Here is a 12,657-nt window from a genome sequence, read left to right as displayed (position 1 = left end):
GGGCATAAGTAAAATGTCCTATGCAGACCAGCTCAAGACCCTATCCCTGTATTCGGCCTCCTACAGGCTTTTGAGGGGAGATCTTTGCCTGGCATACAAGGCATTGTCAGACCCCACTCTGATGGACCTCCTGCATATCCACAAAACAAACAGCACCATAATTACCTGTTCTAAAGACTTAAACCTTGCCTGTGATATAACTGGACCTGCTGGAGAGATAGGTATGTATCCCAGAGAGTACTTTGTCTATGAAACAGGCTCCCCATCCATGTGAAGCACAGCTCCTCCCTAACCCAATTCAAGTACAACTTGGACAATTAGATGGAAAACCAGAAATTTTTCCCTGGTTTGGCACCTATATCGCTAATGGACACAGGTAACCTGTAAATGGTTCTTCTCCCAGGCCCATGCTTACAGTTATGAAGGGTATTAGAACTTGTCAAAGATTTGGGATGCATGTCTAGGCTTAAAAAGGCCCTTGTGGTCATTAGCCTAGCAAACGCCTATAAACCTATGAAGGCCTGGCTTGTGGCTATTCCCTTGTATTATTCAGAAAAGAACTCAAGCACACACATGTACATATGATATCAGCACATCCACATAGTTCAACAGGCAGTTGGTGCAGAGGTTAAGGCTGTGAGCTGCAGTTCCTGTGGTATAAGGTTCAGTTCCGTTAATCTCTTCGTACTATGTAACCTTGAGCAAGTCCCTTAACTAGACACTGCTTCTCAGCCACCCCTCAAAAGGGATTGTGTGCCCAATGGGCCTACCTGGCTAACAAATGTTTATTATTATGTTAAATCCAACAAAGCCCAGGCGGATGGTAAAACAATAAAGCTCAGAGAACGACCTCTTAAGCACCAAAGTGTACACAAAATAACATTAACACTCACAGATGTACATTTTTGTTTTGACAATACACTTCCTCAGATGTGGTTAAGAAATCTCCCTTTACAATTCCACCAATAAGAAACAAACCATTTAATTAATAAAACTCAGAACAATTAAAAACATATACACTGAATTTAATCCATGTTGCAAAGCCAAGTATAGTCATATTAAATGACTTCCATTTACTAATATAAACACATTTTTCAATCATTCAAGAAAGCACAATACTTTATAAGAACAACTTTTTAAAAAAACATTAAAAATATGTCTTAAAAAACTACTTAAAACATATCTTGAACTGTTTAATATTACCATTAAGGCTTAATGTTATACAAAGGGATTTGGCTCCATCTTGTGGATTATTTTGGAAATACAAGTCAGTTAAATATCAAGGGAATTAAAAGTAAAAATTATTATGAATAAAACACTTTTTTAAAAAAAGCTTACAAGACGCATTATAAAACCACAAAAAATAATATTAAAATATTTTGTCCTGGTATTTCTTTAAAATTACTTTATTTATTAATTTAATTAATTCTCCAAAGACAGAAGCTATTTAAAACACTTAAATATATCTAAAACCACAATGTATTTACAAAGACATCCTTCATAATTATAGTTTAGCTGCTCTTAGCTTTAGAGGGGAATTTATACATATATGTTCATCATTATTATGTTGTTGAATAAAATGAAACAATGGCATAAATATTAAACTTACATACTTATCATAATGATAGGTCTGTGCTGGCAGTTTCGTATCCTTCACCTGCAGGATTATGACTGGCAGGTACTTTATCAGACCAGATCATAACACTTTCCTAGGTTATCCTAGCCCCTCCCCTTTAGCCACAATGCACACAGTCTGAGGACCCATCTCTAGATCTTTGAAGCCTGCAGAAATACAACAGAAAGGAGACTGGGGAAAGTAGACAAGAGAAAAATGCAACAGCCTCCTTTAGACGCAATGGTCAGGGGAAGGATGGCGGGAGCAGCCTTAGGTCAACTGGTGCCCTAGGCAAAAGGGCTCCACGGCGCCCCCCACCACCACACCGCCCGGTGCCCTAACCTGGCCTATTTACACCAAATAAATACTGGAAAAGTGCCCCTGCTAGAGCGGTGCCCTAGGCGGCCGCCTAGTTGGCCTATGCCTAAGGCCGGGATGGAGAGAGTGGTAAAAGTACAAAACTAGCAACACAGATTAAGTAAATGCTTAACTTTCACACTTAACATTGGAAGTTTTATATCCTTCACCTGTAGTACAGCGTTCCAAGCTAACTGTTCACGGGTGGAATTCCGGAGATGAGAGCCTTGAAAAGGACAGACTTGGATGTAATCCTCTTGTAGGAAACAACCTGGTATTGGGGTAATCTAAGGTGCAGAAGATACCCAGTTAGGTACTACAACCAGAAGATTCACAAAATCATAGGCATATATTGTCACATGGCAATAAAAGGCATATGAGCTCAGACTATGCAAAGTTCTGTCCTAAATCTAAAAAGTGACTGCCAAGCTTCAGTAACAGTTCCATCTTTGTGGAAGACTGAAGCTGCATAACACTTACTGTCAATCAGCTTATAGAACAACTAGTCCAAGGGTGCAGCCTCCCAAAAGGAACATGAAAGCTGTAAGGACATGTTAGACAGCTCCAGACACAGATACTGCAATGGGGACAGAGACCAATATGAATTGAATATCATGGGCATAACTTCTGGAAGGGAATTGGAGATGATTACACAAGTATCAACTATCAGGAGAGAGAAACTAGAGAATGTGTTGAAAGGAAATAGATTTTCAAAAGGAACAAAATTCTGAGATTTCAGAGGAGGAAATGCACCTGGATCAAGCAGGGGAGTTGCAAGATGTATATGATACAAATATATCCAACACAGCCAGGTACTGCATCAAAAAGGACAGAACAGTAATTGTCAGCAGAAGCACACAAGGAAGTTGTGTATGCATATGGGATGAGGATAAATACCACAGCTAGGTACAATCTCAAGCCACTAAGAACACAGAAGCTAGCTGAAAGGGAGAAATGCATTTGCCACCTGAAAAAAGTGATTTGATACCCTCCAAGGGAAAGTAGCAAACTAGAAAAATAGATGAGGTAAATGAGAAGGTGTCTATGGTATGAATAATTCTGTATGGGATGTGTGGGTTAAAAGAGAAAAAGGCTATAAGAACAAAAAGCAAAGCTTGATATGGGTCTGCAGTCCAAGTAAAAATATCCAATAGCTAGCACAAATGTTAGTCTGTAGAGGGGACCACAATGCACAAGATCTGTTGGTGATACATGAAGCAGATGCAAGTGCACATGCAAATCAATAAATATACTTAGCAGACAAAGTGTTAAAAAGCTTCCTGAAGGACCAGAAAGAAATCTCATAACAAAAGGTCAGAAAAAGAGGCCAGACCACTGACTTGGTCAGGGTGAGTTTTTATCATAAAATCAGAGAAATAGGCTGCAACATGTTCAAAAACTGATGAACTAGGAAACATGGAGATGCCTGAATGACTCCAACAGGAGATTTGACACAGGGTGAGATATACTGACAGATGAATCTCCAGAGATGAATCTCCAGATAAAGAAAGCAAATCAGATGAAGACCATGGTAGACACAGAAAAACTTCTGAAGAGCAGAAAATCTTGCCTCACACCAAACAGATAGCACTGCGCCACCCCAAGGTATGAAAGGGAAGAGGAAGGGACTCTGGAACAACTGATAGGCAAGGGGTTGTTTTCTTCTCATAGTCTAAAAACATTCTATTTTCTAAACTAGAATTCTGATAGGTGTGTACAACTAACATTAGACAACTCCGAGCAGCACTGTGAGAAAATAAAGTGGTTGTTCTGGAGAAACTATGAGTGAAGCAGAATAGCTCCTTAATTATGAGAACAATATTTAGGAGCAGTCAAAGAGGAAAGTCTCCTCAGATACTGTGAGAAAATAAAATGGAAAACCAAGGTATGAATCTGTGGTGCTGGTCTGCTCAGTGATGCATGGGTCCCAACAAATATCAGAGCTGCATAGAACTGGACTGACTAAACCCAAGGTCAGGACAGAGAAAACACCATCCTGAGCTCATCTCCAGGAGAGACCCAGAACCTTAGACACAGGTGGTGAGCAAGGCAATTACCTCAGAAGACTCTGCATCAGACGCCCTACACTAGGTTCTAGCATGGTGACTGACCCAAAGACACTGCATTAGACAACAATCTAATGTCCTAGCAAGGCAATCAGTTCAAACACCCTGCATCAGACCCCTAAACAAGGTCCTAACATGGCCAATAGGCTCCAAATATTTTCTAAAGTCCCTACAGCATACCAAAATAAGTTTCTAGTAAGGAATGAAAGCTCTAATTAGTCTGGAAAAATCTAAATGAAGATTTATACAAGATCACGAAACATCAGCATCTGCTTGTAACATTGTTAGTACGACTGTCTAGAAACATTTTAGCAGAAAAGACAGACTCATATAAAATTATGTATTGTTCCACAATTAAAAGTTCCCCCACCAGTGCAAACTACTGCATGACAGAGGTTCAGAAGTTATCCACAGAAATACATTACTATGTCACAAGGGTAGATCAGGTACTCAAGAGGATGTTCTGTACCAACGCTGCACTGGAGAGGGAAAGAAAGAAGAATGCAAGCACAAGAGGTGACAGCACTGCTAAACTCACTGCCAGAGATACCAGCTCCCTGAAAACCAACAAATCTAAAAGGACTGTAAAGGAAAATGTAGGTGTTAAGAATATGGGTGGTACCAGTACAAGGGCAGACATGAAATAAATACCTGTTCTCTGTCTAGGGTCCTTAGGCATGAGGTATTTGAAGGTACATGAATCCTCACTGTACACTGCTATGTATCAGAGAAAAGAAGAGTCATAGTAGCATGGAAAGAAAAGAAACCCAGGGTTAAGAAAAAAAATGTCCAAAACTCAATTGTCAGCAGAACAGCTTGAGATTGACAACTGTCAACCCAGGATACAAAAAAATAACTGAAAATAAAAAAGGAGGAGAGAGAGCCAATAGTGTATGCGATGGGAAGCTCAGTCATGAGCAATTTATTTCAGAACAGGAAAATAATTATAAAAAGGAGATCCGTTGCGAGTGGGGGAAACCATGCCATATCTTGAACTGAATGGCCAAAAGGAACAGCAATATGTGATAGAAAGTGGAAAACCAATGCACATCAATGAACATCAAGGTCAACAGAATAGTATAGGTCATGAGTGACCCCAAAGAATAGTGACAGACACAAGGTTTACCCTGCTGCTGTCAGCATCCAACTTAATGGAAATCGGTCAACCCTGAGAGGAGGGTGGGGTTGAAAAGGTAAAGACTGAAGCCTGTACAGATCAATATTGTCCCAGTGAGGCAAAGACTGACCTCAAAGAAACCATCAGTATCAAGCAGATTTCTGGAATGACAGGAGAGAAGTTGATGGTGTTGAGATAGAATTAGTACAGGATAAGCCAGACACAGAAGGAAATCTGTTGACGAGATCTCAGGATTCATACAGGTGAAAATGAAGCTAAAAGCATTGAGGTCGATCACACTGAGGTCAAGTACAGGATAAGCCAGACACAGAAGGAAATCTGTTGACTCCAAGAGATCTCAGGATTCATACAGATGAAAATGAAGCTAAAAGCATTGAGGTCGATCACACTGAGGTCAAGGTTTATCCTCAAGGAGACTGAAGATATCAAGAAGATATCCATAGTCGAATGAACATGAAGTGGAAGGCAAAGGTATGAAAACTGACCCAATGATGCAGGGGATCGATCTTGAAAGGACCCACCAACCCCTATAAGAAAAGTGTTACAGGAACATACCGCAAGGATATAAGGAAACAAGAAAAAACAGTATCTGGTGACTGGGGTCATAATATTGACAGAACCAGAGCCAGATATACAGGTTCCAGCTGCTACCAGATCTGAAACAGTTGGTGAGAAAATTAGTAACAAATCAGTAATTGAAAAACAACCACAGAATAAAGCATGCAGATACGACACTGACCCTTAAGTTTCAAGGATGCAACCAAAACAAAGTATTGCCTGAAACCCTGACTGAAGAACAAGGGATGGAAAAATCACCACTCAGAAGGTGACGGAATAAGGTTGTTGATGGGAATCAAGGTAACTGTGAGACTGATAGTAGACACTGGACCATGCTACACACATCTGCACGCCAAGCAATACTGAAACACAGCAGAACTACATGTCACATCCCAAATGAATAGCATAACATATTACTAAACACAACCAAATTAGTACAGAAATACCAATCAACAGATTCACTCTTTAAAACAGCTGTTGCACCAGAAAAAATAGGGCATAACACAGCTACATGCCTTACCATAAAATAAAACTGCATTAACTCATTCCAGCTTCTAGCACCTTTTTGTATACTTCCAGTTAACATCCATAACACCTTATTGCATCTCAGCCTTTTTTTGGATCTGGATTCTTTAACTAACTGACTTACCAACTAATAAAAAGGTAGTATTAGAAATTGCAAGGAGTTATTAACAAAATGACACTAAAACTGTTAAACTAAGATGTCCTGCACTAGATAAATTAATAACGTTTAAGGACTACTGCAAGGCATCAGATGAAACCTTCAATGTTCTTGAAACTGTCATTTGCAATGCGAGTTACACATTTTGAGAGATACTCAGCATTATTCATACTACTGATTATACAATTAAGCATATATTTTCACATTTCTGTAAATATTTCAATACATATGCAGTCAGAGAGGAATTTCTTGCAATCATGTGAAGACATGTCTAGTTAACAAAAGTATTCTAACAATATATGTGTAGATTGTACAGAGAGGAATTTATTGCAATCATGTGAAGACATGTCTAGTTAACAAAAGTATTCTAACAATATATGTGTAGATTGTACAGTTTAAAAGATATGAAACGCAAAACATAGTTCATCCCTTCCACTTTCATGCCCAACTTAGTTCTAAAGCTGGGAAACAGAAAACACAGCTTAAAGTTAAATCTTATTTGTAGGAGAGAAACTAAACATATCAGGTTATAAACAGGAACTGTCTATCTTTCTGTCCAAGAACAGAGTAACTTTAGAATAAGGTACTGACTGGAAATATCAGGTTTCAAATAAATACCTGAATACTGTCGCTCTAGAGTGGGAAAAGGACACCAGACATCAGTACATAACGAAACAACTGCAGCCATACAAAAATCCTAGTACATAAAAAAACTCTAAACTGTACAGAAATAAACATTAGAAACCATAAATAACTGGCCTGTTCTCATTTCTTTCCAGAGTAACTTTAATTATAAACTAAAACCTGTTGGAATAAAAGATATGATACAAGATATCTGAAAAATAAATAAAGGGAGAAAACACACACTTCAAAATGGTTGGAAAAGAAGCCAAGGATGGAATAATGACTAAGCAAATATCAATTCTGACAGGAAACTGAAAAAGAACAGACTAACCTTGAATGTAGATGAAAAATACATACTCAAGTTCAAATGCTAAAGAAAAAAAAAAACACCTACTAGAACTTAAGAAAAACAACTAGAAAACTTGAGACCATTTTCCAGAGATGCTAAGTGTTTGAAGGCCTAAAGAGCTCTTGAAATGGGTCCTCAGGCTGTGTACATTGTGGTGAAATGGGAGGGGCTAGGACAGCCTAGAAAACTTTCATGGGGCAGGTTGTCTAAATACCTGCCTGTCTAAATCTAACAAGTAATGGATATGAAACTTTCAACATCAGACCTTAATATGTTCCCAATGTAACCAAGTGCATGGATTTTTAAAAAAATTGTGAGCTTCTTGACAAGGATTTGCCTAATTATATGATATATGGAATCACTGCTAATCTGTTATGACAAGTATCCCTTTCATTTGCATGCATGAATCATCAGAAATGGTCTTAGACATGTAAGTGAATCAGCATACAGAAGTGCGAGTATTGTTGTATCACGTCTGTTAAGGAGCACACATACACACGTACATAAATACAAAGACACACTCTCAAACACACACACAAACACATTTTTTATGTGCAAAAAAAATGCTCACAGGGTAACTGATGCATCATCATTTATGTTCCCCATCATGTTGGATGAAGGATGCACATGCACACAATATTCACCCATCCTCATAGCAGTATTGCTGCATACATCATAGACCTACATGGACAGGGAAATGGCCACAATTATGGTCATCAGCATCTTCCTCTCCTATGCATTAAGTGAGCATTATGTATATATAAACATAAAAAAGGTACCAGTAATACCACCAAGCCAAGTGTTATATCACAAATGCTACACATTATTTATTTATTTACAGTTTGTTTACCAGGATAGTCCACTGGGTAGAAAGAGCCCATTTTCAATAGAGTCCCTGGAGAAAAGCTCCAACTCGGTTAAACAAATGGAAAATTAGACATATAGCAGCAAAATGTTACATAGTTTAAAAAATTATAGTATACAATGAAATTTAAAGACTTCTAAAAAAAAACATATAATGGTGTAACATGCTTTACAGTGCAAGCAAAGGTATTATCAGTACATAAGTAGATTGTACAAGATCTAAAAACAGTAGAGGCAATGACCATGTGGTCATAAGAAGGCTTTTAAAATTTTCAACTGTCAGCAAGAAAATTAAGATTGCTTTGGCATTAAATTTATGGTGTTAGAAAGTGTCCCATAAATATTAGAAAATATGGTAAACAAAGGATTTTCGACTGCAAATTATTATTATTATTTTTTTTAATTTATTTTACATTTGTTGACCGGGATAGTCCGACTGGATGCATGTCCATTTTCAGCAGAGGCCTGAGGAGAAAAGCTCCAAGGGTAAGCAGATACAGCATTACATAATACCAGCATTACATATTACAAACAGACTATTTACAGTGATTACATAAGTAAGCAAGTTAAACAAGTTCTTGAGGTTAGAGTTAATCCAGAGCGTAAATCAGGATTAAATTAAATTACACAGTAAGATGGTTAACAGATTTTTACACATTCTAGAGAGCGTTAGCCAGGCTTGATACATTGACATAGCCAGTTAAGTGCCAAATGTTGTTTGAGTCTAGTTTTAAATTGACCTAAGGTAGAACGTAAAGTAATATCAGCTGGAAGAGAGTTCCAGGGTCTACTTACAGAGTTTGCAAAGAGAGAGTCACCGCCTGTGTTATTAATTTTGCTAGTCTGAATTAGTAGTTTGTTAGAGGATCGAAGCGGTCTAGGATTGTTATAGGGGGTGATAATATTCTTAAGTGCAGGAGTATTGCCTGGATTATAGAGGATTTTATAGGCCATAATCAGTTGGTTATACTGGATTAGGCTGGGTAGTTCAAGCCACCCAAGCTGATTTAGATTGATGAAATGATGTGTCCTAAAAGGCAGTCCAGTGGCAAACCTGGCAATGTGGTTGTAACAAACTGAGAGTTTGTTAAGGACAGTCTTGTTTAAATTCGAGAATAGAGGGGATGCATACAGAAGGGTTGAAAGAAGGTGAGAGCGAGCAATGGCAATTTTAGCTGGAGGGGTTAGGAAGGCTTTTATTTTGTAATGTGACCCTAGTTTTTTATTGATGGTTTTGATAGTTTGGTTAACACGTAGGTTGAATTTCAGATTATTATCTATGATGACACCTAATAGTTTTGTAGAGGGGTCAGGGGAGATTATTGTGCCATCATTTGAATTTATGGTAAAGGTGCAAGCGGTAGACCTACATGTTGGTGAAAATAACAGCATTTTAGTTTTTTTGGGATTTAGGATCAGAAGGCGTTCAGAAAGCCAGTTTTCTATTGTATTAAAGGTGATCTGGGTAGTTGACCATAACTCTACTGGAGATGTGGCTGAGCAAATCAGAGTAGAGTCATCAGCATATTGGATACAGCTGACTTTTGGGATGACAGTATAAATGTTGTTAATGAAGATTGAGAACAGCAAGGGCCCTAGTATAGAGCCTTGTGGTACTCCAAGGGCATTAGGTAGAAGATTAGAGAGTTTGTTCTGCCAGAGGACAGCCTGCTGTCGACCATTCAGGTAGGATTGAAACCATTGAAGAGCTCTAGTATCTAGACAGAATGTTTGCAGGGTGTGGATTAAATGTTGGTGATCAACCATATCGAATGCCTTGGAAAGATCCAACAAGAGGGCTGAGGATATATAATTATTGTTGCAATTATAGTTTATGATGTTGGTAAAGGCTAGGAGGGCTGAAGTAGTACTGTGATGAGGACAGAAGCCATGCTGAGTGTCTGCCATAAGGTGATTCTGGATTAGGTGGTGCATGAATTGTCTATGAATACATTTTTCCATAATCTTTGCAAGTGGAGAGAGTATAGCTATTGGCCTATAATTGGAGAATTCAGTAGAGCTGCCTCCTTTGTGAAGTGGGATTACATAGGATATTTTCCAGATGGTGGGAATTTTAGCTTCTACTATGGTTTGATTGATTAGTACTGAGATGGGGTAAGCAATAGCATCAGCTGATTTTTGTAGGTACTCGGCAGGGAGTTGATCAGCAGAAAGTGTAGTGGGATTTAATTTTTTGATCAAGGTATGGATAAGTGAAGTGGCAACTGGTTGGAAGCTGAATGCGAGTAGGTTTCTAAGGGTGGTACTTTCAAGACCAGGGGAGCTAGGAGGTAGTTGGCTAGCTAGGGCTTGAATTGTCTCAGTAAAGAATCAGTTAAAACTGTCAGAAACATCTTCAGGGGGGTTTATCAACAGTAGCAGCAGGGATTGGGGTTTTAGTTTGTCCAGGATGTAGTAGATTATTTACACCTGCTGAAAACGTCTGAGGCTTATTTTGATTTACTGTCTGTAAATTACAGTAGTATTGTTTTTTGTCTTGTAAAATGGATGTTTTAGTTTCATTCCTGGATTTAATGTGATCTTGGGGGTCTTTAGAAGAATGCCATAAAGCCCATGCTTTGTTTCTAAGGGTAATTTTGAGTTTAGACTCTTTAGAAAGCCATGACGCAGTTTTTGCCTTTGTTTTCTTTGAACGAACAGATGCATGCAAATAAAGGATCTCAAGGAATTTGTTGTTAAAGTATGCTACTGCTTCCTCTAAGGGGACGTGTTTTAGAATAGACCAATTACATGAGTTTAGTTCTTGTTGGAATTTGGCAGGGTCAAAGTTTTTATTGTTTCTAACCTTTCTGAGTAAGGGTTGTTGGGAATTAATGGCTTTGTGCTTAATTACATATGTGAGGTGATCGCTTAGGCCATCAGGGAGGGTACCAGAGGTGTACAGTTGGGGGTGACTGTTTATGAGTACCCAGTCAAGTATGCTTTCTTTTTGGTTGAGTTTACCTATCCTGGTAGGGGTGGATATGATATGTGTAAATGCATGCAGGTTAATATGGATGGTTGGGGATTCTGAGGAACAGGTGCCCCAGTCTATGTTAAAGTCTCCAAGTAGTAGGGTAAAGAATAGAGAAATCCCAATCCCTCCACACTACATGCTCTAGAGACCTCAACCTCATTACCATAATCAACAGAACATGCTGGAGGGACAGGTTCCTCACCCACAGAGACTGCCCATGCTCTGGAATAGACTTCCCATACATGTCAAGCAAAGCACCTCGCTGACCCTCTTCAAGAGAAATCTTGATGAGTGGATGGGAAATAGAAAGTTCACCCTGGGGATCACTCCAGTGGCTCTACTTGATATAGGCACTGGGAACTAATGTCGGGCGGCAAGATGCCAGGGTAATTCTATGGGCTAGGCTTGTAAAGGCTCCACGCCATTAGCCTAGTACACACCTATGAACCTATGAACAAAATGTGTGAGTTTTATAAACTACCAATTTATGCTAATGTCATATTTGTTATGTAAATGATTGAAAGGAAGTAGAACGTTTGATAAAGCAGCACAGAAAGGAAATATACAGGTAGAAGAATGGAGCTGTGTATGTTATAAAGTTAGAATATAGTTGTACATGCAAGAAGAGATATGATGTATGATACTGATTTGACATTTGTTAAGTTAACAAATCAAAAAAGCAAGGTTTATTACGGCTGTTAAGAGAAAAAATGAAGGCAAGCTTATGAAAAAGGGTGTCAATAGTCACAGACATTTCAAGTTCGAAAACTAATGAGGAGAACATCCCTGAGCTCTTTCATGCACACACATTGTGAGCATTGTATCTGGACCCACTGTCAAAAAATATGTTATGTAAGTGCTCACAGAGTACAGGATAACAGACTCTTGTGAACAATATGCTTGTACATGCCACAGTTATAAGCAAAACTCAGCAGCATTCTTCAGTGCTACAAGATCCCATTGATCCCCAAATGCACTTCTGGCTGACACTTATGGACATGATAATCCAATTGTGTCTACATGCATTGTTTTGAGATCCTATTGTACCCCAGCATACACCTGGTAGACATCACAGACATGACTGCTCAACAATGTGCACATTTAGGACTGTGTGGTCTAGTTGAATTACTGGTGCATGTCTTGCAAACAGGCATCTACATGACTGCTCAAAGATGTTTGTGTGAAGAATTATGAGTTCTGCTGTTCTCTTGATGCAGCCCTGGCAGACATCGCTGGACATGATTATCCAGTTTTGGGCACATAATGAGATCCCAATGCATCCAGAAGCAGCTCTGGTGGGCATTATTGAGTTATCTGCCCAAAAGTGTGCAGGTGCAGTATTTTTAGATCCTGTTTTTACTTGATGCTTCTGTAACAGATACCTATGGATGTGAATGTCCAGTGATGTCCACAGTAAGAACTATGAC

General features: G+C 38.8%; 1 protein-coding gene across 1 annotated transcript in view; it reads right to left on the bottom strand.

Moving 5' to 3' along the window:
- The window catches only part of LOC122798817, a 3,666,270-nt gene extending 3,658,744 nt beyond the window's left edge, over positions 1-7,526 (bottom strand). The window contains exons 1-2 of the mRNA XM_044067940.1: positions 7,372-7,526; positions 2,143-2,259 (exon numbers count right to left, since the gene is read on the bottom strand). The gene's annotated coding sequence lies outside the window, so the exon portion shown is untranslated. The remainder of the gene's footprint in view (positions 1-2,142; positions 2,260-7,371) is intronic.
- Between the last annotated feature and the right edge of the window lie 5,131 nt (positions 7,527-12,657).

This window comes from Protopterus annectens, chromosome 3.part1 (assembly GCF_019279795.1).
Source record: "Protopterus annectens isolate FY-2018-M chromosome 3.part1, PAN1.0, whole genome shotgun sequence".
Taxonomy (NCBI): Eukaryota; Metazoa; Chordata; order Ceratodontiformes; family Protopteridae; genus Protopterus; species Protopterus annectens.
This window is presented reverse-complemented; position numbering and strand designations above follow the sequence as displayed.